The sequence below is a fragment of the Saimiri boliviensis genome, chromosome 8 (assembly GCF_048565385.1).
Source record: "Saimiri boliviensis isolate mSaiBol1 chromosome 8, mSaiBol1.pri, whole genome shotgun sequence".
NCBI classification, from domain to species: domain Eukaryota; kingdom Metazoa; phylum Chordata; class Mammalia; order Primates; family Cebidae; genus Saimiri; species Saimiri boliviensis.
This window is the reverse complement of record NC_133456.1, coordinates 7,508,258-7,536,143: the sequence shown is the minus strand read 5'-3', so window position 1 is coordinate 7,536,143 and position 27,886 is coordinate 7,508,258. Positions and strand designations below refer to the sequence as shown.

The 27,886-nt window shown below is 41.8% G+C and overlaps 1 protein-coding gene across 9 annotated transcripts in view; it reads left to right on the top strand.

Annotated features, from left to right (window-relative positions):
- The window catches only part of CACNA2D3 (calcium voltage-gated channel auxiliary subunit alpha2delta 3), a 935,925-nt gene that overhangs the window by 134,386 nt on the left and 773,653 nt on the right, over positions 1-27,886 (top strand). The window contains exon 1 of one of the 9 annotated variants that reach the window (XM_074403650.1): positions 1,074-2,027. The exons of the other annotated variants lie outside the window; for them this stretch is intronic. The gene's annotated coding sequence lies outside the window, so the exon portion shown is untranslated. Of the gene's footprint in view, positions 1-1,073; positions 2,028-27,886 lie in introns of those variants that run through there. 9 annotated transcript variants of the gene reach the window in all.

Sequence of the window (27,886 nt, the reverse complement as noted above, 5' to 3'; positions counted from 1 at the left end):
GTTTTTCTCCCCACTAGGATATAAGCATCATGAGAATGAGGGCATAGTCTGTTTTATTCTGTGTTGTGTCTTTGGCACCTATGTCCTGGCACATAGTAGATGCTCAGTTATATTTTTAGCAAGAATAAATGTCTAAATAGCCTACCCATCTTTCTGAGCCATGGCCCCATTTAAGTAAGTTAAGCAGTTTATTTTAGCATCTCTCTTCATCCTCTCTATTATACAGGGTAAGTGGAATGTAATAGTCATATGGATGCTTTGATTCTCATTTAGTCCTTACAAAATCTTTAGGAACCAAGAATACTCAAGCCCATCTTCTCTCCACATCTGGTGTCCAGTTTTGTCTTTTGACACCCAGATTCCTTCTTGGCCCTTGTTACCATGGGGAGGAACTAAATTTGTAATTAGATACTTACTAACATCTTCCTCTATTAGACCTTTAGGTTTGGTCCCAGGACTGCTTTTATTTGCTGAATGCTTCCAGCCTGGCAGTGGGTGCTCAAGGTCTCAGGGATAATCCTGAGGGCTGAACCCCTTATTCTGCCTGGTTTAGACATGGGATTTTGCAGCCACAGAATCTCCCTGTCTAAACAAATATATGCTTCCCCATGGCTGGAAGAACACTAAAATTCCTTGTTCATGTACGCTTTTGCAGGGATAGAAGGAGACATGAAATCTTTCACACCCTTAACACTGGCAGCCCAAATTCAGAAAGATCTATGGTCTGTGTGTTCAGGGATGCAAAATCACATTCTACCTCTCATTACCCTTGGTGCGTAGAGGGGAAAGTTAGGATTATGACCCAAAATATACAACTGTACTTAAAAGGACAATATACTAGAGTGTTTGGAATCAGTTGAGTCCTGGAAAACATGGGATACATGGTCCCCATACTTCCCCCATTGGAATTGCACAAATTCCCCCATAGTGCCTGACTGTGTCACATCATAATAAACCAGTCAAGGCAGGAGGCTCTTTGCAGTCCCACATGTGTCTCCCGGCGGGGGGACTGTGAATGCGGTTGGAGATAGGGGGTGGTTTGGGGGAGGGAGCAGAAGTTTTGATTTTTTTTTTTTTTTGCTGCTGCTCTCTAAGGAATTCTTCCATATTTCACTTTAGCATATTCCCAGAACCCATGACAGGCTGCATAATTGCTGGACTGACATAAATCTATAGCAGCGATGGGTAGATTTTGCTGACGTGTTGCTTCGCCGGCAGGACTTGGTAGACCATGTCTGTGTATCGTATCACAATCTCAGGCTGTGGTGGGACAGTGCAAGGAAAGCTATTTATTGTGTCTCCAAGGTCGTAATGTCAGATGGAGGAGTCATAATAAAAGAAACACCATTGAGGCAACGAGAGTTCCTTAAAGTGGGGAAAGTGAAAAGATGAAAGAAAGTATTTCTTCCCATAATGGACCACAAGAGGAAAGCTTAAGGTTGGAGGCAGGCATTTATTCCTCTGTATCACAAATATCTGTAATTTAAACATGCTTGTTAAAACTTGGACTGATCAGGAATTTTTTCCCCATAGTTTCAAAGTTAAGTAATTAAATATGTGCAGGCTTTCAAAAGAGATGCAGAAAATGAAAGACTTTACCAAATTGCTTAAAGAATTTTGAATTTAAAAAAATCCGTTCATTTAATCTGCAGGTATTTGCTGAGCATCTGTCGTGTGATTAGCACGATGATTGGAGCTGGGAGACACAGGGGTAGTGAAAAGGCAGTTAGTTCCTGGCCAAGCGGAACCTGTGGTCCGGCCAAGAAGAAGCCGTTACCCAAGTCTTTATGGTTTCCTCCTTCTAGCAGCTGCATGTCGAGCCTCCTCCCAGGGCTGGGAGTAGAGACTAGGTTTCTTTTTTCATTTCCTTTTTGTTTTTGTTTTTGATATACCTTTTTAAAGTTTACTTTAAAATTTTAATAATTATTTAAGTAAATAATTCCGGAATCTGCTTGCTTGTAATTAAAACAAGCAATTAGAACAATTACAGATCAGGATTTGGCTCTTGTGGATTCCCCCCACCCCAGGTAATGACGATGATGGATTCATAGTATGACTTTGCAGAGAAATTTTGTTATACTTCCACATGTGTATGTAGTGCATGTGTGTACCCACAGACAGCTTCTGCTACTGTTCTAATACAAATGCAGCACATGCTATGGATCTATGATTGCAACTTGCTTATTTTATTCCATAGTACCTTTTTATATTGGTTTCTGGTTTCTATTAATACTTCTTAAGGTAGTTGGTTAACTTTTAATTGCTGAAAGTTGTGCTTTTTCACAGTCCTGTTTGGAAGCTTGAATGGTAGTTACTGTCTAGAGACTTGGAATCATAAAAATTAATACGTAGAAATAGTATACATGTATTAAATGCTTAATGCTTGCCAGACAGTGTTCTAAGTCTCTCACATGGATTATATCATTTAATTATGAGAGCATCTCAGTGGAGTAAAGCCTATTTTTATTGTGATTTTACAGAAGAGGGAATCTGAGGCATGAAAAAATAAAGTACTTGCCCAAGATCACACAGTGAGGAAGTGATGCCAAGATTTGAAGCCAGGTAGTGCAGTGCCAGAGCCCAAGATCTGTTAGTTCTCTTAACACCTGTGATTTCTGGGATTTTAGATGTTAAATTCAATCTATGAAGCAGTGTGTGACAGGATGGTACATGATTCACTGAGAGGCCAACTGGGCTGGTCTGTGGGTTTCTCATTTTATTGATTCAGCAAACACCTGTTACACACCTTTGGTGTGATGGATTCTCTGCTAGTTCCCAGAAACACAGCAATGAGATGGAACACACAGTCTTGCCTCATGAAGTTCACAGTGGGCGATTATAATGCTGAATACCGCCTACATAGGCATCCATGATGAGTGTACCTGGTGGGGCAGGAATCTCGTCTCCTCTGGCATTATATGGTGTTTTGCCTGTGTTTTATTTCATTTTGTTTTCTTCTACTTTAGATGGCATTTGTTAAGCTGGATTATTAAGGGTTCATTGGCATAGCTGGAGGAAAATACTCCCATCTTGTAGTGACAATATTGCCTTCTATGTTGTCTATACAGGCAGAAGGAAGAGACCCAGCAGCATGTCTTGAATGCCGGTGTTTTATCCCCACTGGCTGCCCAGCCACAATATGGCAAATTTGCTATTCATCCAGCCCAATCATAATTAGCGTAATCGGCTCTGGTGCCCACCCAGATGTGGTGGGTGGTGTCCTCGGCTGATTACAAAGATTGCAGCCCAGCATTTTGAGAAACTGCTCTTACTTCCTGTCCTTGTATCGCTTCTGTGGGCTGATTTTTCTGCTCTTGTGTTGAAAAACGAAGTAATGGAAAGGTTCTCTTATAGTTAATGTGTCTTGTATAATGATGAATGATAACCACAGTGTCTGTGATTTTTTTTCTTTGAAAATCAGGAGACTCATTAAGGACAGAAGGAAGTATAAGTCACTTGGCTTTGAACTCTAAGCTGCATTTGTCGTCCTGAAATCTCAGATCAAGGGAGCGTGCTCATCTTTTCTCCTTATTTGGACCTAGAATAATCTTCCATCTTAGCACTGGAAAAGGTTTAATGTTTCATTCATTTCTTTTTCTTTGATTTTTTTTCCTTGGCTATTAACAGCAAAATAGGGAGCCATAGATGATGTTGGCCAGACTTTTAATCCAGTATTTAGGTTTGTAATAGGCTCAGTGTGGCTGGTGTCTTTATATTAGCTGCTGCGAGAAGTACATAGAATTTATGTATTATTTATTTTGCAAACACTTAGGTAAATTACATCATGGCCTTTTACTTTTTAGTCAGTTGAACCAAACACTGCTAAGTTTTCTTTCATTGCCACAAACACCACATTTTAAGAGATGCATTGATTTTTTAAATATTGCTTTTACATTTTGGTATGCATATGAAGGCAAAAACATGGAAAAAAGTATATATTTTTTTCTCTTGGGTTAGAACCCACTTGTTTTAAATTTCAGACTGACTTAAAGCCTTTTGAGGTTCAAGTTTAGTATACTATGAGCAAAACGGGTAGTTTCCTAGTTCAAAGAGAGAGGAAAATTTTAAGACTTATAAAATGCTCAAAAGCCTTCTTGGGTATCAAGTAGCTTTCAGAGAGAGCATTTGATGGATGAAGGACACAAGGATTAGAAAACTGGGCCAATTTTTTCTTTATATAATCACATTTTAAAGCAGTGGAGGCCGGGCGCGGTGGCTCAAGCCTGTAATCCCAGCACTTTGGGAGGCCGAGGCAGGTGGATCACGAGGTCGAGAGATTGAGACCATCCTGGTCAACATGGTGAAACCCCGTCTCTACTAAAAATACAAAAAATTATCTGGGCATGGTGGTGCGTGCCTGTAATCCCAGCTACTCAGGAGGCTGAGGCAGGAGAATTGCCTGAACCCAGGAGGCGGAGGTTGCGGTGAGCTGAGATCGCGCCATTGCACTCCAGCCTGGGTAATAAGAGTGAAACTCCGCCTCAGAAAAAAAAAAGCAGTGGAAAAAGTTCTTACGTCTAGGAACTTAAATCAGTGACTTGGAAGTTTTTGGTTGTTGCCAAACCCAGAAAATGCCTGGTTTGGCCTGAGCTTTGTAGAAGTGAAAAGTCCTGTAGCCATCTCCACTGTGCACAACACTAGCACGAGGAATGTCGGAACATGAAATCTTAGTAACGCTTCTTAGAATTGGAATTAGGTAGTGTGCTACCTGCTGTCCATAATAATTTACAAATATTTTTCTAGTTATCTCAGAACTGAAATGGAAAATAAGGTTAAGAGAAATATGATGGGGCATCAAGGAGTCATCTAAGAACTCTGATTTCCTGAATTCACATGCTTTGGATTTTGGAGTTTCTTGTTACATGAACTCTGCCCTGTGGAAAGAGAATGCGGTTGGCTAAAGGTGTTGGGTTATGGTTGTGGAGAACACATGGCCCTCTTGTTGCATTGGTCTCTTAGGAACACAAGCCCCAACCTGGTTTGCATTAGGGTCTCCATTTTCACACCAGGGTCTTTCATGTATTCGTATTTGCTGACGAGCGAGCAGGTGACTTAGATGAATGAATGATTTCAGTAGCAGCCTAGTCCATGCATGAGGACAGAAGTCAAGGCTGGAGGGAGTGACATCAGCAGGTGGTGTATGCCCTTTCTTACTTTAGATTCCGATTTGGGAAGGACCCTACTGGCAGAAGGGCAAGGTGCCGACTCTGGGTGTCAACATCTGCCGGGTCTCTGCCAGCTCTTGGTTACCAGGGACTGGTCCACTCCACCATCACTCACATGGCCCTTGGCACCCAGTCAGCAGAAGCTTGGGCACATGTAAGTGGTTTACAGGTGCAGGCACAGCAGGCCCTCTTAGGGAGAACACAGAGAGGCCAGTGGCTTTTATGGCAACACTTCTCCATCCTCTGTTGACTTTACCCTAGGTGTGCCCTGAGCACGCAGCACAGGCAGTTTGTATACATTTTAATGTGAAATGGGGGGAGAGTATAACTAGCATAACCAGGATGTTATTATAGTCATTGAGGCTTAAGGATGAGGCAGAGAGAGGAAAATGTGAGTTTATTAAAAAGCAAATATTGCAGATGGTGTTTAGACATTTCCAAGTGCAACAGTGGGAATCAAATAATAGAAGTTTGAGAAACACTAATTTTGTGTGCTCATTAGTACTCAATGTGTTTCTACCTTTTACAATGGACAGATTGTGTCTTGCAAAGTGATATTTTAGGTATGAAATCTATATTCAGCCTCCTTAGGTAAGCTTTTATAAACGATCTTTAATGAGAGTGACTTGCCGAAGTTCCAAAGGAGGCTATGACAAACTAGAACCTCCTGTTCTGGTACTCATTACAATTTAAATACATGGGTTTAGAGAGTTAATAAGTTCTCCTTTGGGGGTGCAGGCTAGATTCTCTCTTCTGTTCACTGAGATGGGTGCTCATCAAGTTTCAGAAATATGGTTACGGTATAGTAGAGACTCAATACTTCATCTTTTTCTTTTAAGAGAGTGAAAAATATCCTTTCTGAACCAGACAGAATTTAGTCACCGTTTTTCAGAACCTCAGAGTTGGATGTAAGTCTAAATTCATTTGATGCTTTTCATATTGCAGGCTGATGCTAAGGTAAAATAACACCAAATTCCTGGCTGTTTTAAGCTTTTCTTGTGCTATATTTGACTGAAAACTTAGAAGATACTTCCTAAGTGAAATATAGAAGATGAGGTACCTGTGATGTTTTGGTGGCTGTGGGACAGGATATTCTAAGTGATTTTTCCAGAGCCCACTGCTGAGTTGTTTTTTCCATTCTAAACACTTACGATTTTCAGGCATTTGCAATTCATCCATATAACGATTTTTTGGGCTTAAGCTAATGGCACAAAAACATTTCAGCCTGGGAGCAAGTGATGTTTTGGGGGTGTTTTTTGTAATGTTTAAAATATAAATCCCTTTGGTTGCTCTGAGTTAGAATTGATGAAAAAATAAAGAAGGAAAAGCAAAGAAGTTAATGGTCTGAAACCTAGGACTGGTGTGTGGTCCGTATTCAGAATCAGAACAGCATGCTGGTTTTGGCAATTGGGAATGTTAATATTCTGAGCTGTGGCATGGAAATTTGAAAAAGAGGTTTAAAGAAGCAGCTCATATGACAAATTTTTAATGGGAAAGAAGCTGCTGCCCATGTGAAAGAACTGCTTGTCTGTTCTGGGTCACACAGCCTTCATGTGATGTGGCCGTTCAGGGGTCAGTCCAGCTCCGTAGATACCATGGCCAGTGGCTGCCATTGCTGTCCTGTTACCACCTGCTGGCCGCTGCACTGAGGTGTGGACTCAATCCGACTTTGCCCTCACTAAGGCTCTGTGAATTAGGGGCGATTATTTGTCACCATTTTATTTATTTATTTATTGAAATGGAGTTTTGCTCTTGTAGCCCAGGCTGGAGTGTACAGTGGCGCAATGTCGCCTCACTACAACCTCTGCCCTCAGGTTTCAAGCGATTCTCCTGCCTTTCAGCCTCCTGTGTAGCTGGGATTACAGGCACCCACCAACATGCCTGGCTAACTTTTGTATTTTTAATAGAGATAGGGTTTTGCCATGTTGGTCAGGGTGATCTTGAACGACTGACCTCAGGTGATCCACCCGCCTTGGCCTCCCAAAGTGCTGGAATTACAGGTGAAAATGACTGCGCCCAGCTGTCACCATTTTAGAGATGAGAACACTGAGGCCTGGAGAAGGAAAAAGACTTGTTCAAGGTCACCCAACTTGTTAGTGGCAGAGCTGGGACTTGAACCCATCCCTCCCCTTGTCTTCTAACCATTATTTCATAGGAAGCAGAGCACTTGGGAACAGCCACCTTGAAGGCGGACTAAGTTTGGTTCTGAAACTTAGTGACATGAGAATCTTCTGGAAGTATGTGGCTTCAGAAGGGAAGCCACTGGATGGAGAAGCCTATGGAATGGGTTTAGATTGCTCTCCTTGTTATTTTTGGGCCAGAAGGACCTGAACTGGGGAAAAGAATTCTTGTGGCTTGCTTTGGTTCTTTGCCTTTGGGATCCATTGAGCCCATGCTCTGCTCAGCAAGGAAAACAGAGCAGTGACTGGAGCAGCCAAACCATAGTGAGTGATCGGTACAGATACAGGTGAAAGAGGCCTCACTTGGATTGGAATCCCACTAGTAGAGCCTTTTTTATTTCAGGGCTGCCATCCCACCTTGGAATTCTGTGAATGTCAGAGGGCAGGACATATTGCTGGATCTCCGTGTGTGGGGGCCCCTGAGATATGATTTAGCATTTCTCCGTCTCGTTCAGCCTTTTCCTAATGCCTTTGTTGTGGTGTGAGTTTTCTCTTTCTCCCATCCCTTTGTGGCATGCCTGCCTTCCTGTGTTTTAATGAAGAGTAAGATAAAGAAAAGAGCACCTATTATGTGCTGCTTACTAAGAACTGGGGATGCAAAGCTAAACATGCAAACCCCACCTTTGGGACTGCACATTCCAAAAGTGAGGCAGATGTGCCCCCATGTGATTTGTATGCTGTGTTAAAAAGAGTACCAGCCACCATCACTGTGTAAAGCCTGTAAAGAAAATCCTGCAAGAAGTGGAGGAGGCTGGGCACCTAGGCTGGGGATGCAGACAGTGGCCAGGGAAGATGTGGGGAAGGAGTTGCTGTCTGGACCAGATGCTCAGAGATGAATGGGAGTTGTCTTGGCAAAAAAGGAGATGGATGAGTTTCTTTAGGCAGCTTCATGGAACAGTATTAGGGATGGAAATCACATTTTTGTTGTTGCTATTGTTTGTTTGTTTCATGAATTTGATTGATCAAAGACACTTAAAACTACCTAAAATACTTAGAGGAAAGTTTCTGACACTTTCGGAAACACCTTAATACATGATCTCCTGTGGTGTTGTCATTATTTAGGTAGCAATTAGAACATTTAGCAGATTTTGGCCCTGGAAAACAGACAAATAAAAGCATTCCTTGGCTTGTTGAACCAGAAGCTGAAGCAGCTAGTCTGGGTTTGAGCATGGCAAAGCCATACATGAACACCATCTCATTATCTTGTGATGCTTGAGCATGAAAGCAGTTTTAAAATTCCTCCCATGTTCAGCATTCTCCTCAATTGTTAAATTGTTAAAGTAGCCTTTAGCAAACTTATCTATGTGCTGAATTTGTAAATACGAGTGAGAAAAAGAGTTTCTTTTCTCTGCTTTAATAGACAACACTGTTTCATAATTTCATTTTGGAGATTATTTAGCTTTGGCTGTTGTTTTAATCTTATAAGCCTTGCCTTACGTAAATATAGAACAGAAATACTGTATAGCTAGTGTTGCAGGAATTAATCAACCTAGTTTACCCATTTGCTTGAATGTACCCCGTAAGTTGGCTTCCACCGTTGTCAACAAGATGTTGACAGTCTTCATTCTTGAACCGTGGCTTTGTCAACCATCCATAGGAGACCCATTTCAGCTGCTGATGGTATTTCTACTCCTGCATAACAACTTATGAGAAAACAAGTGGCTTAAAACAAACTCCCACTTATTATCTTACCGTTCCATAAATGGAAGCCTGGGTGGGCTCTGCTGAGTTCTGTGATCATCAGGAGGACAAGGCTGAAATCAAGGTGTCATCTAGGTTAGCTCTTACCTGGAGGCTCTGGGAAGAATACTTTTCCATGTTCATTCAAGTCATTGTCTGATCTCAGTTCCTTGCCACTATGGGACTGAGGTTTCTATTTCTTTGTTGGCTCTCAGTCCAGGGTATCTTGCAGCTCCTTAGGCTGTCTTCATTCCTTTTGACACAACCCCCATTCATCTTAAAAACAGTGCATTGAGTTCCTCTCAAGCTTCAGCTCTCTCTGATTTCCCCTTTTGTCACCCATTGGAAAAAGCTCTCCGTTTTTAAGAGATTTGTTTTATGTATCATTTTTATATAAAATAAGGAACAGCGTATTTCCAAGAGATGTTGGAAAGAGGCAAGAGGGCTGCATCTTATTTGCATTTTTAGAAGGAATTATTTCTTAGTGACAGTTGGTGTTAACAGAATGACAGTGAACTGGAATTGAGAGATGAGAGTTCAAGCCCTGATTTTGGGACTATGTGTCTGGAGAGCAGTGGGCATGTTTTCTAGGCCTTGATTTCACCACCTGTAAAATGAGACAGCTAGGCTCCTGGGGTCATATTGTTTTTCTTTTTTTTCCTTTTCTTATTCACGTGCTTTCATTCTGACTTCCCCTCACAGACCTTGCTAATCAACCATCCTCTGTTTCCTGCTGAGCCTGGATGCAGTCCTAGAATCCTTTTGACATGGCCCTCCAGGGAGTCACCGCCAACCCACTGGAGTTGGCACAAGAGATGAAACCTGTGTGTCATCCCGACACTTGAAGGTCCCATTTCATCCCAAAATGCTATAAGTCTCTGAAATGAGAAATTATCATCTTCTTTGGCCAAAAAGACATCTATAGAAGAGCCAGTTGGCCTTTCCTTTGCTTGTCATACAGACATCTGGGGAGTGGGCTCAGTTTTCAAGCCACAAATTGAGGTGTGCAGAAAAAGTTACTTTCTTTTCCTCTAATTGAAGTTAATCTCTACTTTGAGCCCTTGTTCTGCCAAGTCGTTGAAGTGAAATCCGTGGATTTGTGGTGCTCTCTCTGGCTCTCCCTGGAGTTTTATCCGGTTCCAAGGACCCACATCGAGCCAAGACATGGTGATGGAGGGCCCCTGGTGCCCTGCTGTCTTCTGTCAGTGATGGCGTCTGTGAAGACGTCCTTGCTCCCAGTCACCTTTGATTTTATCTAGGAGAAACTGGCCTGTGCTAAGTAACAAATTCATCCAGAAGCTCTGTGGCAGATATAAAAGTCACTTTGTTGCTTAGGCAAAGTTTCCCGTGGCTTGGGTGATTCTCCAGGGAGTCGTTCATCTAAGTAGTGATCAGGGAGGTATCTATTTTCTTTTTGTTTCAGTGTGAAGCTTCTGGATACCCAGATGGGGAAGACAGGATGGGAAGATTCTTGAGTGGCTCTAAAGTGCTAGGTCTGGATGGGACCCATACCTTCCCATATCCATAGGCTAGAGCTGGACACGCTCCTCCCCCCACCACGAGGAAGCTGGTGTGTTGGGAGTGGCACTGACACGTTAGGTGGGCATTACCAGTCACTGCCACAGTTGTTGATTCATTTTGAGCCACTTGTTTGATTTCCTCTCCATTTCGCCTCCCCTACCTGCAAGGCTGGAGCTGGTTTGCCAGTTCTGTGTGCTTCACCCCAGCTACTTGCAGCCAGTGAGAGAAGCTTTCCATTCTTCCTGGACCTTCTGGGCTTGGGGAAGCTGTGGGGCCATCTGTGGCTCTTTAGTCCACCTGTTCGACATGTGTGCCTTTAGTGTCTAATGTGCTGGCTGTGGGAGGACCATGGGACCACTGGCTTCCTACCCTGGAGAACAGAAGGTGCAGGTGATCCCTGTTTTCAGGTTTGTTAACCCTATCATGGGGTTCTTCTGTTCCCCTCCCAGGGATGGGTGGCGAGGATGCAGGAATTCTTTCCACAGATGCTTGTCCCAGAAATACCTGGGCCTGGCTCCTTGGCTTCCCCTGAGGACTCTCCCCAAGCCCTGTACTTTTGACATTGCTTCACTTTTGTGACATTGCTTCATTTTTTCGACACTGCTTCACTTCCGTCATATTTTATTCATCAGAATCAAGGCACCAGGTCTAACCCACACTCATGAAAAGGGGATTGCACAGAGGCACAAAGACCTCTGGTGTTTCCGGTCTAGGTAGACTGGTTCTCACTATTGGGGCACTGGTGGGTACCTGTGAGCTGATGAGTGGGACCGAATGGCTCTGGCCGCCTCGGACCCCATTCCTCCCAAGATTTGCCCCTCCCCAAGCCCCGCGCTTGAGAACATTAAAAGCCACACTTTGGACTCCCTCGTTCTGGGTCCTGCCGTGGGCTGTGAGGACAGCTAGCCACTCCTCCTGCTGAGCAGATTGTCACTTGGCCCCAGCTGCATGTCCAGCTCTTCCCCTGTTTTGCTCACGGTAAACACGTCACTGGAGAGGGGAAGGCAGAGTTCTGCGGTTCCACATGCCTGGCACAGGATATCATTTGGTGAGGAAACTTGTTGGGGAATGTGTGAAGGTCCCGGGTTTGTTCTTTCCTCTCATCCAGCTGTGCTTGCTGGCTGGAGAGAAGGGTTTGGATTTGTCTGGTTACTCTTGGCTGCTGGACCCTTCTTCCTCTGTTCACTGTTGGGAAGTGGGAAAAGATTTTTTTTTTCCCTCCCTATCCTCCTCTCTTTCTTTGTCTCTGCCTGGCTCTCTCTTATGCACACACCCTCCACCCTCTGATCCCATCTAGCTTCCCTGTTTTATTTCCCACTGATTTCTTTAATACACCAATCACAGATAAACTAAACTATTTTCTGTTCCCTGCAGAAGATGGTCCTAGTTAGCTGGCTTTCACGGGGCGATATTTTCCCTTTGGTGTGATTCACATTAAAGGTGGGACTTAGATGCTGTCTGAAGTGCAGGCAGTTTACTCTGGCAGCGCTCCCACAACACGGACAGGAGGAGCAGGCTGGTGGCCAAACACAAGGGCCAGATGACCACCCCACTGGGAGGGTCTCCATCTGGCGACTGTTCTCGAGGTTTGGAGGATTCTTTCATGTTTCTTACACCTGTACTCAGTCCAGGTCAGTTCCCAGGTGTTTCTTTCATAATGGGGCTTTAAGCTACTCTAGTAAGGGTGACCTTTGTTTTAAGGTTAATGAAAGTTGCATCTGTGCTAGATGGCCTTGTCTCTAGGCAACTGGGATTTTGGGATCCAGTTGTTATAGAGACCCAGCAATCCCTGGGTCAGGACTGGAAATCCCAGGCCAGGTTGCATCATACTGCTAAGTATGTAGGTCCTGTGAGAGGTTTGAGTGGGCGTATGGCTATCATTAATCTTATAGCCATGGTATGTCTCTCATAGTGTACTATTCTCTGCCTTTGTTTGTGTTAGTCTACTGGAGGCCCTCAGACCACACACGCGTTAGCCCGGATGAAGATCTTATGACTCTAACATTTACCCCATTCTTTTTAAAAAACTTGTATAAAGCGATATGTATAGATAGTGGAAAGTCTGGAAAATACAGAAATACATATTTCTACATTTGTAGAATGATAACTATCCATATAGAAATATATAGGAAATACAAAAAATAGAAAAATGTGTAAGGTAGAAAGCATAGCCCCGTAACTTTATCACCTGGCTGTAATGATTCTGATTCATTCTTATGGATCCTTTTTTCTTCGTTTTCCTTCTCTTTTCTTTTGTTTCTTGCAACTCTGATATGATGAGAGATCCTGGAGGCCCACTTCAAGTGCAGTTCTCCTCCGATGCCTTTTCATATAGTTATTTCTAGTCAAAAGAGATAGTATCTTTCTCAGTACCCCTAGAATGTTAGGGCTCCTGCTCATCAACTGTCTGTTCGGGGTCATTGTATTAGTTATCTATTGTTGTATTTCAGATTCCCCCCGAAATTTTCTGTTGTTGTATTGCAAAAGTTACTATTGCAAAATAGTGACTTAAAACAACAGCCGTTTATTATCACACAGTTTCTCTGGGTCAGGAGTCTGTGTCCAGCTTCCCTGGGTCCTCTGTCCAGGATCTCTGGCAGGTTGCATTCAAGGTGTCAGCGGACTGCAGTCTCATCTGAGGGCTCGGCTAGGAGGGGATCTTCATCCGGGCTAACGCGTGTGTGGTCTGAGGGCCTCCAGGCCTTGCTGGCTCCTGCAGACCTCTGCCCTCTGGGCCTCTCTGTTGAGGAGCTTACTGCATGGCAGCTGGCATCCAGGAGAGTGACCAGGGGAGACAGCAAGAGAGCCTTTTGGTAATCTGATCTTGGAGGTGACATTGCTTCACTTATGTCATATTTTATTCATTAGGAAGAAGTCGCCAGGTCTAACCCACACTCATAGGAAGGGGGTTGCACAACGGCATGCATACCAGGAGGCAAGGACCACCGGGGGCCATGCTAGAAGTTGCATGCCACAGACAAGCCTGCTTATGAGCCTGCACTGACTGCCTGCCATCTTGGGCAGAGCCCTGCCTTGTCTTTGTACGTCTGATGAGATCATGTATCTGTGTCTGATGGGCACTCAGAAATCACTTTGCTGTCCCCTCTTTTGTCTCTCGTAGCATGTGCTCTCTTCTTGGCAGCCTCTACCCCGCCTACCTCTGTGCCTTTGTTGGATAAGTCATCTCAGGCCTTCAGGTCTCAGAGTGTGTACCCCTCCCCTAGGCAGGGAATAGTTCTTGACGTCTTTTATGCCATCAATCACTTTGACAGTCTAAAACTTAGACTTTTTCTTAGAAAAAAATTAAAGTTCAAAAAATTCAAAAAAAATTTTAAAGGCATAGAATTATAAGGAAACTCAATTATAATGAAATACAGTTATCAAAATATTAAAAAACGCAGATTTGTGATATAATAAGATATGTGCTTCTTTAGTTAACACCTTAAATAGCAAGATGTGCAGCCGTCTTAATTTCAAAATAGTGATGAGAGTGAATGCTGCTTTGAGATACTGACAGCCACTAAAATGTGATAGGAAACTATCACATAGATTTCTTTCTTGCTTGCTTGCTTTTTGTCCTTTTTTTTTTTTGACAAAGTCTTGCTCTGTCTTCCAGGCTGGAGTGCAGTAGCATGATCTTGGCCCACTGCAACCTCCGCCTCCTGGGTTTAAGCAATTCTTCTGCCTCAGCCTCCCAAATAGCTGGGATTACAGACACCTGCTACCATAGCCGACTAATTTTTTTTATTTTTAGTAGAGACAAGGTTTCACCATGTTGGCCAGGCTGGTCTGGAACTCCTGACCTCAGGTGATCCGCCCACCTTGGCCTTCCAAAGTACTGGACTACAGGCGTGAGCCACTGCGTCCGACCAGAAAGTATCCGATTTTCTATTGAGGATAAAGTTACAGGTTCTTTTAATACTGATTTTATTTGTTTACTTTAAAAACTCAAAATTCTAGGAAATACTTACAATTCAGCAAGAGGTTATTAAAGTCAGGATTGGATTCTTTCTCTGACACCCCGAACCCCTGATTGAGAACCCTTCCCTAAGGGATGGGTTGACTGCCCTCTACACCCCTCAGCCCTCTGCTTTTCCCAAATGATTGCACCCCCTCCCACCATCCCCTTGTGGAGGAGTGAATAGTCAGCAGAGTTCACACTGGGAAGATGAAGATGGAATGAGAGAGAAGGAAGAACAGTTTGTTAAGAAAATTAAGAAAGAGACCAGACACAGTGGCTCACGCCTGTAATCCCAGCACTTTGGGAGGCTGAGGCAGGCAGATCACTTGAGGCCAGTTTGAGACCAGCCTGGCCACCGTGGTGAAACCCTCCCTCTTCCAACAACAACAACAACAAAATACAAAAATTAGCTGGGTGGCACATGCCTGTACTCCCAGCTCCTTGGGAGGCTGAGACAGGAGAATCACTTGAACTTGGGAAGTGGAGGTTGCAGTGAGTCAAGATCTCACTGCTGCACTCCAGCCTGGGTGGCAGAGCAAGACTTATCTCAAAAAAAAAAAGGGGAAAAGGAAGGAGAGAGCCGTTAGAGAGAGAGAAAGAGCAAGAACGCTAATTGTACGAAAGAAGTTTGCTATTTTGAGGCAGGGAAAGGAGGAATTGGGGAGGCGATGAGAGGTAGAAGCAGAGCAGCAAGGATGGTGTGGGAGAGAGGATAGTAAAGTTGTTTTCCTCTACGCATTTTCTGGCTACCCAACTGTTGTGTCTAAACCCATCTCTAGGCTAGAGCTACACTCCGAGGCAGCTTTCCATGATGGGTTTTCCCACCAGTGACGGATCACCAATGACTGTACACTGTGGTTGTTTATGTAGATGGGGTTGGTGAGCTATGGCCCACTGCAGGCATGGCGCTTCTTGTTGGACATCTCCAGTTTTCAAATTCGGGGCCTGTCTTTTTTCAGATGCTGTATTACTGGGCCCTGGTCCATGGCTGGAGGTGGCACATAAGGACACAGACCCAGAGTACCAGCCTGTCATTCAGGCCTGGGCCAGGGAGGCCCCCACATGGTGCCCTGCAGGACTGGGCTGCTGCCATTTGCACAAACTTCTGCCGTTTTCTCACTTTTTAAAAACCCGCCAGTATTGACAGCCCAGCTACAGAGCTGACAAGAATCAAATTAGCATTCTTTTTTTTTTTTTTTTGAGACGGAGTTTCGCTCTTGTTACCCAGGCTGGAGTGCAATGGCGCGATCTCGGCTCACTGCAACCTCCGCCTCCTGGCTTCAGGCAATTCTCCTGCCTCAGCCTCCTGAGTAGCTGGGATTACAGGCACGTGCCACCATGCCCAGCTAATTTTTTGTATTTTTAGTAGAGACGGGGTTTCACCATGTTGACCAAGATGGTCTCGATCTCTTGACCTCGTGATCCACCCGCCTTGGCCTCCCAAAGTGCTGGGATTACAGGCTTGAGCCACCGCGCCCGGCTCAAATTAGCATTCTTTAATGTACACGGATCCTGCGAAAATATCTAATTCACTGCTATAAATGAACTTGTTTCCTCATTCCCCAAAGCTTTGCTGCGCCTTTGTGAGGCTCCAGTGATGGAGAGATTGGCTGTGTCACTTTGATGACTCATTTAATTCCCAGTTGCACGAGTAGAATGCACAAGTCCACGCAGGGGTGAGGTGCGGATTCTGACTAACGAATGGAAAGAACTGAAACGTTACGAGTGATTTCAGTGACATCTCTCTGCCGCTCATGGCTGCCGGTGGGTGTGCAGCAGTGACCTTCACCGTGTGTGGGAGTGAGGACCAAACGGGATGGCCTGACTAGTATGTGTGCGCAAGGAGAGCTGAGTAATTTCCCCAGGGACCACGGATTTATTAAATATTGGAATCCTGACAGGCTTGCTCTCCGTCTCTCTCTGGTACTCTGCTCTTCCCAGAGATAAGCTTGGCTACACTGAGACTGCACTTAGCTTACACTTTGCAAATGGAGCTTTCACATAAATGCCTTGTCTGCCTGTGGCACAGGGAGGCTGGATTTTCAAGAACTTTCCATCTCTGCCCCCTTGTCTGTTACTGGAGAGCAGTATGTAGTGCCAGCAGCCCCGTACCTACAAGCGTGAGTGTCTGAGCAGAACTCTGGCTTAGTCCTAGTAATTGAAACCCTTTTGAATTCTAGCATCTTGTGCCCAGCGCTGTCTCTGTTCTCAAAACAAGAATGGAGGACCTTGTCCTGAGGGCTCGGGCTTTGAGTAGCTGCCTCAACCCCATGTGGTTGGTAGACTGTGATCAGCGTAGGACCTGAGGTGTTGGTTTTGTTGTTGGTTTTGGGCTAGCCTGCGGCATCATTTTTACACGAAGCAAAGATTCCCTAAACTGCATTTTATACCCTGAGTTTTCAGCCGTAGGGCCAAGTCTAGGCTAGCTCCACCTGTAGAGAACTTCAACAGTGATTTCTTTGATACAACTAGGCATAAGCGAAACCAACAAAGATGACTTGTTCATTCATTTAACATATATTTATTAAGCACCTGTGAGTCTTGGACCCAACCTCGTTGCTGGTGGGTAGCAGGCAGAAACCCAAAACAGTTCCTGTGTTCGTTAAAGTTCTAATGTAGTGTGGTGGGGACAGAAGTGTGAGGGGCTGAACATTGTACTAAAAGAAGGAGAGTGAGAGAGAGTAGTCAGAGCAGGCCTCAGGGAGGCGGTGACATGAAAGCCTAGACTTGATTCCCCACCAGTTTGGAGCATACCTGCCCCGCAGCCTCCTACAGTTTCCCCCTTGAGTTTAGCAATAACAACCCTCCCAGACTCTGTTTTCTCTTGTGCCCTTTGATCTCTTGCCTTTGAGCCTTTGCATTGCTGTTCCCTGTCACTGTCACCTCTCTGAGCCACATATTCTTCCTCTTTTTTGGGTCTCAGCTTAGGCATCCCTAGCTATGGGAAATGCCTTTAATGCTCAAGTCTAGGATGGAACCCCCTCCTGGAAACTGCCCACACACTCCGTACTTCCCTTGCTATGGTGCTGAGCATACTACTTTCTTGCTTTCTTCCTTTATGAGGCTGTGAACTCCTGGAGACCCAGGACCGTGGCCATTTTGTTCATTCCTATGTCTCCAGCATTCACCCTAGAGGCGAGCACACTGGTTCCCATTTATTGAATGGCTTTGTGTGCACATGAGTGCTGGCCATGGCCCTGGTTCCTAAGCAACCTGGAGTGGGGAGGAGGAGGGTGGCACCATGGGGGAGTGCGGGCAGCAGACAGTGTCCACAGGTGATTTCACTCGCCTCCATTAGGCATAAGGTGATGTTGAGCAAAACAGCATCAGGAACAGGGCCCCTTGCTGCCCGCACCCCCACTTGGAAGCCATGATTTATGATGCAGGATGGCATCACTATAACTTCATGTAAATTCTTGCACATTTTGTGACGCATTATCTTTTCCACTGTGCATCCGGGTTGCCGAAAAACACAAGGCTTCCTGCCTGTGTCAGAGCAGGTGGGAGCTGGGTGTAGAGGCCTGGTCAACTCTCCCAGTGGCACAGTGAGCCACGAGAGGAGGATGTGCCAGGTTCTGAGGGGCACAGACAGACCCCAGAGCGTGTTCAGACATGGCAGCTCTGTAATGAGGTGATTCTTCATTCCTTAAACTGCTGAGCGAGAACTGCACGAACAGATGTGTGCCCACGATGGTCATGTGGAATACCCTCAGAGAGCCACAGAACGGCCAGTTGGTGCGGTTATGTTTTATTGATGTCTTCCTGCCTCTGCAGATTCTTGCTGGGAATAAATAAATTATATTTTGTTGTATAGAATTAAGGCTGAAAATGATACAGCTTAAGCTCTGTATTCATGCAGAATATTAGGAGGTGAGCCGGATCTGAGTCAGTGGCCTTTCCTGGCAGTTAAGAGTGGATGTTCAGTCTCTGTGGGTTTGATGTGACCAGTTCACAGGAGTCTACTGCATTGTACAGACATGAGCGAACACCACTCAGCAAATAGCACAGAGTGGAGGCATCCTTATGTGTGTTAAAGCAGACTGGTTCTTGCTCCCTGTCTTTCAGCATTTATAATATTAAAAAGAGAGTTTATTATTTAATTGGTCTCAGCAAATCAAAGCATGACTAACGCGAGCAGTGGTGACAGCAAAGTATTTAGTGACATGGAAAGCTTTTCATCACATGATTTGTGACAGGCATTTCATAAAGTGGCAAACATATGACAGATGTCCAATTTGCTAAAATATATGTTCAACGTAGAGAAAAAAAATATTAGGCTTGTGGGTTTTGGTGGGGGTGGGTGGGTAGGTGGGAGTGGAGAGTTGGTAGAATTGTCACTAGATTTTCTATTTCAAATATCTGTAATTTTTTTCAATGAATGTTTATTAGTTTCATAATAAATTAGCATCGGTATAGAGATGCTTTAGAATTGAATAAATATAAGCTCATGATGCCACTTTATAAGACTAAGTTGACATACTAAGAGGCCCTTGGATAGTATCCTTTAGTTAAACAACAAACTATGAGGTGTGAAGAAAGATGTGTCAAGGTGCAGGTACCAGAGTACTATGTGGATCATTCTGGGGCCCCAGCACCCTTGTAAGTGGTCATGTGTACTCGTGGAGTTGAGGAATGGAAACTTACAAGTCTTCATGTTACTATCATGTACATTTCTAGACATCTAGCATGTTTGAGGAAAAGAAGTGACTGTATTGAGGGATGTTACTGTCCTTGTGATTCTGAAGTTACCAGTCTATGTGCTGGGCTCTGGGTATGCAGTGAGCTTCGTGAATTTACAGTGTAGTGAGAAGACATTAAAGCAGATAAATATATAGGTATCATACAAGTTCTGATAAGTATTGTGAGAAGGAACATAGGTTTCAATGTGAGAGAATAAAAGACATCATTTTCTGTAGGAATTAACCCTCTAAGAAGAACATAAACTTGTAGTTTGGCTTGTATTTTTTTTGGTCATCAAATACAATCATTATTAGTTGAATCACAAATCCTATCATAATAGTTAGCATTGTTTATACTTGTAGATAAAGGTCTGTTATCAAACAGGATGAAATGCATGAGAAATAGGTCTTTATTATTGAGGATTCATTTCCCTTTGATGAAGCAGTTTTGTGCTATACATGATCCTAAAGGAATTTTTACTTGAAAAACAAGAAAGAAAGATTGATTCGCGTTTTGAGCTAGCAGGACTTTGAAATGTGATTATAATTATAGGATACAAATTGCAGAATGCTAGTGAGAAGTAATGTTGTCCAAAGAGAATTGATAGCAAAGGTGGTATTAGTGAAGTAGAAAAGATACCAGTTCTTAACTATTGTCCTTGGTTCTACTTTCTGATCCTGGCACGGACACCAGCTGTTGACTGCCCTGAGGTAAAAATCCCTCCTCTCTCTAGGGTCAGAATTATTTTTCTAAATGGGAAGGGATAAACTTTAAGGGTACTCCCCCCATAGATATCTAATGATGCTGTGAAATGGTTTTGGTCACAGCATATAATGTGAAGTTGCAGTTCTGTGTGCTTTTATCAGAATATTAAACATGAGAACAAAATATTTAATGGACAAATGTTTTGAGCTTAGATAGTTAATGGTAAGAGCAGATAAAATTCTTCAGGAAGTGTTAACAACAAGGGGAATAAATTCCTTTAGAGGTTTTCTCTGTGTTTCTGGCTTTCATTGCAGAGTAATGTTCTGGGATGTGATTTAATTGGTGAGGTTAGAAAGCAAGTGCTCTGTGTGTGTGTGTGTGTGTGTGTGTGTGTGTGTGTGTAATTGCACAAGTTGGGATATATCACTGGTGAATCACATTCCCTTTGCACACTCGAAACCTGATAATGACTGTGTTGTTCTTGATCTTCTGACACCAGAGGCGTTTCTACGTGTAGAGGAAGAGGCTGCTGATTTTTTTTTTTGGGGGGGGTAAGATTATTAATTTACTTATTTATTTTTATTATACTTTAAGTTCTGGGGTACATGTGCAGATCGTGCAGGATTGCTACATAGGTATACACCTCCCATGGTGGTTTGCTGCCTCCATCCCTGCCTTCACCTACATTAGGTACTTCACCTAATGTTATCCGTCCCCAATCCCCCCACCCTCTGCTATCCCTCCACTAGTCCCCCCACCCACCAACAGGTCCCACTGTGTGATGTTCCCCACCCTGTGTCCATTTGTTCTCATTGTTCAACACTCACTTATGAGTGAGAACGTGTAGTATTTGGTTTTCTGTTCTTGTGTCCATTGCTGAGAATGATGGTTTCCAGCTTCATCCATGTCCCTGCAAAGGACATGAACTCATCTTTTTTATGGTTGCATAGTATTCCATGGTCTGTATGTACCACATTTACCTTATCTGGTCTATCTTTGATGGGCATTTGGGTTGGTTCCAAGTCTTTGCTATCACAAACAGTGCCACAGTGAACATACATGTGCATGTATCTTTATAATAGAACGATTTCTAATCTTTTGGATGTATACCCAGTAATGGGATTGCTGGGTCAAATGGTATTTCTGTTTCTAGATCCTTGAGGAATTGCCACACTGTCTTCCACAATGGTGGAACTAATTTACTCTCCCACTAACAGTGTAAAAGTGTTCTATTTCTCCACATCCTCTCCGGCATCTATTGTCTCCAGATTTTTTAATGATTGCCCCTCTAACTGGCATGAGATGGTATCTCAATGTGGTTTTGATTTACATTTCTCTAATGATTAGTGATGATGAGCTTTTTTTCATGTTTTTTGGCCACATAAATGTCTTCTTCTGAAAAGTGTCTGTTCATATCCTTTGCCCACTTTTTAATGGGGTTGTTTTTTCTTATAAATTTGTTTTAGTTCTTTCTAGATTCTGGATATCAGCCTTTTGTCTGATGGGTAGATTGCAAAAATTTTTCCCACTCTCTTGGTTGCTGGTTCACTCTAATCATAGTTTCTTTTGCTGTGCAGAGGCTCGTAAGTTTAATTAGATCTCATTTTTCTATTTTGGCTTTTGTTGCCATAGCTTTTGGTGTTTTAGTCGTGAAGTCCTTGCCTGTGTTTCTGGCTTTCATTGTAGAGTAATGTTCTGGGATGTGATTTAATTGGTGAGGTTAGAAAGCAAGTGTTGTGTGTGTGCGCACGCGCGCGTGCGCGCGTGTCTGTGTGTAATTGTCCTGTGTATGTCCTGAATGGTATTGCCTATGTTTTCTTCCATGGTTTTTATGATGTTAGGTCTTATGTTTCAATATTTAATCCATCTGGAGTTAATTTTTATGTCAGGTGTAAGGAAGGGATCTAGTTTCAGTTTTCTGCACATGGCTAGCCAGTTTTCCCAACACCATTTATTAAACAGGGAATCCTTTCCCCATTGCTTGTTTTTGTCAGGTTTGTCAAAGATCAGATGGTTGTAGATGTGTGGCATTAATTCTGAGGCCTCTGTTGTGTTCCATTGGTCTATATGTCTGTTTTGGTACCAGTACCATGCTGTTTTGATCACTGTTGCCTTGTAGTATAGTTTGAAGTCAGGTAGTGTGATGCCTCCAGATTTGTTCTTTTTGCTTAGGATTGTCTTGGCTGTGCAGGCTCTTTTTCTGATTCCATATGAAGTTTAAGATGTTTTTTTTTCCAGTTCTGTGATGAGGGTCATTGGTAGCTTGATGGAGATAGCATTGAATTTATAAATTACTTTGGGCATTATGGTTGCTTTCATGATACTGATTCTTCCTAACCATGAGCATGGAATGTTTTTCTATCTGTTTTTGTTCCCTCTTATTTCCTCGAGCAGTAGTTTGTAGTTTTTCTTGAAGAGGTCCTTCACATCCTTTGTTAGTTGTATTCCTAGGTATTTTATTCTCTTTGTAGTAATTGTGAATGGGAGTTCACTCATGGTTTGGCTCTCTGTTTGTCTGTTATTGGTGTATAGGAATGCTTGTGATTTCTACACATTGATTTTGTATCCTGAGACATTGCTGAAATTGCTTATCATCTTAAGGAGATTTTGGGCTGAGACAATGGGGTCTTCTAAATATACAATCATGTAGTCTGCAAATAGAGACAATTTGACTTCCTTTTTTCCCAATTGAATACCCTTTATTTCTTTTTCTTGCCTCATTGCTCTGGCCAGAACTTTTAATACCATGTTGCATAAAAGTGGTGAGAGAGGGGATTTTTTTAAACTACTACTCTGTCCCAGCACTTTGGGAGGCTGAGGCAGGTGAATCATTTGAGGTCAGGAGTTCGAGTCCAGCCTGTTCAACATGGTGAAAACCCATCTTTACTAAAAATATAAAAATTAGCCTGGCATGGTAGTATGTGCCTGTAATCCCAGCTACTCAGGAGGCTGAGGCATGAGAATTGCTTGAACCTGGTAGAAAGAGGTTGCACTGAGCCGATATTGCACCACTGCATTTTGTGGGTGACAGTGAGACTACATCTCAAAAACAAACAAACAAGCAAACAACAGAAAAATAATTACTATTCTGATATATGAACTTACATATTAAAACTTTTTTCCCTTTTAAGTGATTAAAATATTTAAAATGGTACAATTAAGTTTTGTTCTGATGTTAATCTTTTAGTTTTATATCTTAGTTTTAATTTTATATTTGTTATATATTATATTTTTAGTTTTGTATTTGCTATATTGACAATATACCACAGTAACATATAATGTTACCTGTAGGAGAAGTTGTGTGAAGGGCATATGGGAACTCTATTCCTTTTGCAGCTTTTCTGTAAATCTAGAATTATTTCAAAATAAATCCACTGAAGGAAAAAACATATTAAAATGTCTTAATTTTAATTAAGGGTGATATCTAATATACTGTGAGCACTAAACATCTCTGTGAGAATAAACTGCAAAAAATGAATTTTGTTGGAAGAGAGCTTCTTTGGTACCAGCACTTCTTAATAAAAATAGTCATCAGATTCCCTGCTGCCGTATTTTTTTTCAAATCAGGATTAGAGAAGGATGTTCATTGCAGCATTGTTTATAAAAGATGTTCTAAAATAAGACATTGGCTAAATAAATGACAGCCCTTCAGTATCCTGGTATGCTATAAAGCAATAACAATGATGGTGTTCAATATATTTGACATTAATAGTACTTTTGATCTGTGGAAAAGTATGTCAAAAAGGAGTATATAAACAAAATATGTACCTATGTACACAGGAAAGATGGAAAGCGTTGTGGCAGGCTGCATGCCAGAATACAAATTGTTGCTTGTAACTAGCTTGTGGGTCATGCGTGATCCTTATTTATATTTTGCTTATGTCAGTTTTCTACTTTACCTACCATGAACATATATTACTTGTTTAATAAAGAAAAAAGTGAAAATCAGTGTCCCCACCACCACCCTGCAAATTTAAAAAGCAGTTACAGGAATGATTAATACCCTTTTTCTCGGATAGGCAATTAAAATGGCATGTCCATATGTAAAGATTGTCTAAATTTTATCCTTTAAAAGTAACCCTTAAGTTTACTTTTTCTTGAAGTGCTTCATCTTTTTTACCTGTTCCTTTGATTTTCATTCCTATTGCTGAAAGCACAAATCACAGTTCATCAGAATCTCCTGTCATTTTTGCTGTTGATGTTTTGTTGTACTGAATTATCCAAGTCCATAATCTTTTAAAAGAAAAAGTAAATGTTAGTTGCTATGGACTAGCAAATAGTGTGCCTCTTCGCAGAGACACAAAACAGAGCCTGGTTGGAGCAGTTGGTTTTCTGTAACTTTTATTCATAATGTATGCTATCTATTTGATGTGGTTTAGTGGCATTCTTCTGACATTGCCTAGAACCCAGATTATGATCCATGTCTGGTGGAGTTAGTTACTCTGGGATTGAGAATGCTGAACAGATTCAAAGCAAAGACTAGGGAAGGAACGTTTACATTGATTCACTCATTCATTCATTTATTCAACAATTTAGTAAATTACTGTTATGTGCAGGGCACTGTGATAAACATTGTGGAATGTAACACTTATAATCCAGGAAGGGAGATAGCATGTAGTTAATTAATGGCGAGTAATTATCGACCAAAAAATAAAGTTCAAAACAGCATTAATTTGATGGAAAGCCCAGAGACAAACCCTCACAAATCTAGTCAATTGATTTCCAGCAAGTGTGCCAAGACCTTTCGGTGGGGGAAAGAAAAATCTTTTCCACAGATGGTGTAGGGACAACTGGATAGCCACAGGCAAAAGAATAAGTTGGACCCCCTACCTCATACTATACACAAAAATGAGTCAGAAAACCTAAATGTTAGACCAGAGGCCTAAATTTAAGAGCTAAAACTATAAAGCTCTTAGAAGAAAACATAGATGTCAAACGTTATGACCCTACATTTGGCAATGGATTCTTATATATGATAGCAAAAGTATGAGTGATGAAATAAAAATAAATAAATAAATACATTGGACTTTATCAAAATTAATTTTTTTGTGCTTTCAGGGATGCTGTCAAGAAAGTAAAATGTAACCTACAGAAAGGGGGAAAATATTTACAGATAATATCTGATAAAAGACTTGCTTCTAGAACTCTTACAGCTCAATAATAAAAAAGTCAAATAACACAATTTTAAAATGAACAGATTTTTAGTGATTGCCATTCTAAGTGGCATGAGATGATATCTCAGGTATCTCAATGTGGTTTTGATTTGCATTTCTGCAGTGACCAGTGATGCTGAGCATTTTTTCATATGTTTGTTGGCCTCGTATATGTCTTCTTTTGAAAAGTATCTGTTCATATCCTTTGCCCACTTTTGAATGGTTTTTTTTTTGTTTTTTCCTTGTAAATCTGTTTTAGTTCTTTGTAGATTCTGGATATTAGCCCTTTGTCAGTCAGATGGGTAGATTGCAAAAATTTTTTCTCATTCTCTTGGTTGCTGGTTGGCTCTAATGATTGTTTCTTTTGCTGTACAGAGGCTCTGAAGTTTAATTAGATCCCATTTGTCTATTTTGGCTTCTGTTGCCATTGCTTTTGGTGTTTTAGTCATGAAGTCCTTGCCTATGCCTATGTCCTAAACGATTTTGCCAAGGTGGGGAGGGATAATGTGGGAAGAAATGCCAAATACAAATGATGGGGGAACGGAGGCAGCAAACCACCTTGCCATGTAAGTTCCTAAGCAACAACCCTGCATGATCTGCATATGTAACCCAGAAACTAAAGTACAATAATCAAAAAAACAATACTGGTGCCAAAGGGGGAAAAAATGAACAAAGGTTATGAATAAACATATGTCTCCAAAGAAGGTATACAAATGTCCAATAAGCACATGAAAAAATTCCTGAAATAATTTGCCTCAGGGAGATGTAAATTAAAGCCCTAATGAGATAATAACACTTTATATCCACTAGGGCGACTATAACCAAGAAGTCAGATACTAAGTGCTGGGGAGGATGTGGAGGAATCAGAACCCTCACATGTTGTTGATGCGAATGTAAAATGGTACAGCTGCTGTGGGAAACAGTTCAGTGGTTCTGCAAAAAGTTAAATGTAGAGTTACCATGTGACCCAGCAATTTCATTCCTAGGTATATACCCCAAAAGAACAGAAAGAAGAGACTCAAATAGTAACTGGCATAACAATGTTCTTCGCAGGATTATTCCCAATAGCCAAAGGTAGAAACAGCCCAAATGTCCATCAACAGATGAGTGAATAAACAAAATGTGATATATGCATACAATGGCATTTTCAGCCTTAAAAATGAATGGATTTTTGATACATGCTACAACATGGATAAGCCTTGAAAACATAATACAAAGTGAAATAAATCAGACACAAAAGGATAAATAGTGTGTGATTCCACTTATATGAAGTACCTGAAATAGGCAAAACCATAGAGACAGAAAGTAGAATAGAGGTTACCAGGAGCTATGTGGGGGGGGAGAATGGGGTATTATTTTTTAATTTTCTTTTTTATTTCAATAGGTTTTAGGGGAACAGGTAATATTTGGTGACGTGAATAAGTTCTTTAGTGGTGATTTCTGAGAATTTGGTGCACCTATCACCTGAGCAGTATACACTGTACCCAATGTATAGTCTTTTATCCCTCCCACACCTCCCACCCTTTCCCCCCATGTTCCCACAGTCCATTATATCATTCTATGCCTTTGTGTCCTCATAGCTTAGCTCCCATTTAGGAGTGAGAACATATGATGTTTTGTTTTCCATTCCTGAGTTACTTCACTTAAAACAATGGTCTCCAGTTTCATACAGGTTGGTGCAAATGCCATTACTTCATTTTTTTTTTTTTTTTTTTGTGGCTGAGTAGTATTCCATGGTGTGTGTGTGTGTGTGTGTGTGTGTATCACATTTTCTTTATCCACTCATTGATTGATGGGCATTTGGGCTGATTCATTTTTGCAGTTTTGAATTGTGCTGCTATAAATATGCATGTACAAGTGCCTTTTTTGCCCTTTTCGTATGATAACTCCTTTTCCTCTGCGTGGGATTGCTGGATCAAATGGTAGTTCTACTTTTTGTTTTTTTAAGGAATCTCCATGTTGTTTTCCATAGTGGTTGTACTAGTTTACATTCCCACCAGTAGTGTAGAAGTGTTGCTTTTCACCACATCCATGCCAACATCTGTTGTTATTATTTTTTTCGATTATGGCTATTCTTGTGGGAGTAAGGTGGTATTGCATTGTAGTTTCGATTTGCATTTCCCTGATCATTAGTGATGTTGAGCATTTTTTCATATATTTGTTGGCCATTTGTATATCTTCTTATGAGAATTGTCTGCTCATGTCCTTAGCCCGTTTTTTCCATGGGATTGTCTTTCTTTTTCTTGCTGATTTGTTTGAGTTCCTTATAGATTCTGGATATTAGTCCTTCGTTGGAAGTATAGATTGTGAAGATTTTCTCCCAAGAGAATGGGGTATGATTTTTTAATTGGTATAAAGTTTTGGTTTGGGAAGTTAAAAAGTTCTGGAAATGGATAGTGTTAATAGTTGCCCAATATTGTGAATGTACTTAATGCCACTTACTGGTAATCTTAAAAATAGAAGGTTTCACATTATGTATTTTTTTTTAACCACAATAAAAAAATAATCTATAAAGTCCTCTCTTAAACAAGATGAGAATGAGAAGAACCTTGTGTCTTCCAATACAAAATTTTGACACAGATTCTCTCACTTTGCTCAGTATGTGTAATCTATTGGCAATTATAAGATTTTTTTTCCCATTTTTTTTATTATCTAACCAAAACATGAGTTGCTGATATTATTATATTAACATTAACATTTTGGTTACCTCCCCCCCCCCACTGCTCAAATATTTTAGTTTGTAACAGCTGATGCTGGAACAATCAGAAATCATATCATGTGTAAGAGAAATGAACCTTGATCTTCTTCACCTATTATACAAAAATTAAGTCAAAATGGATG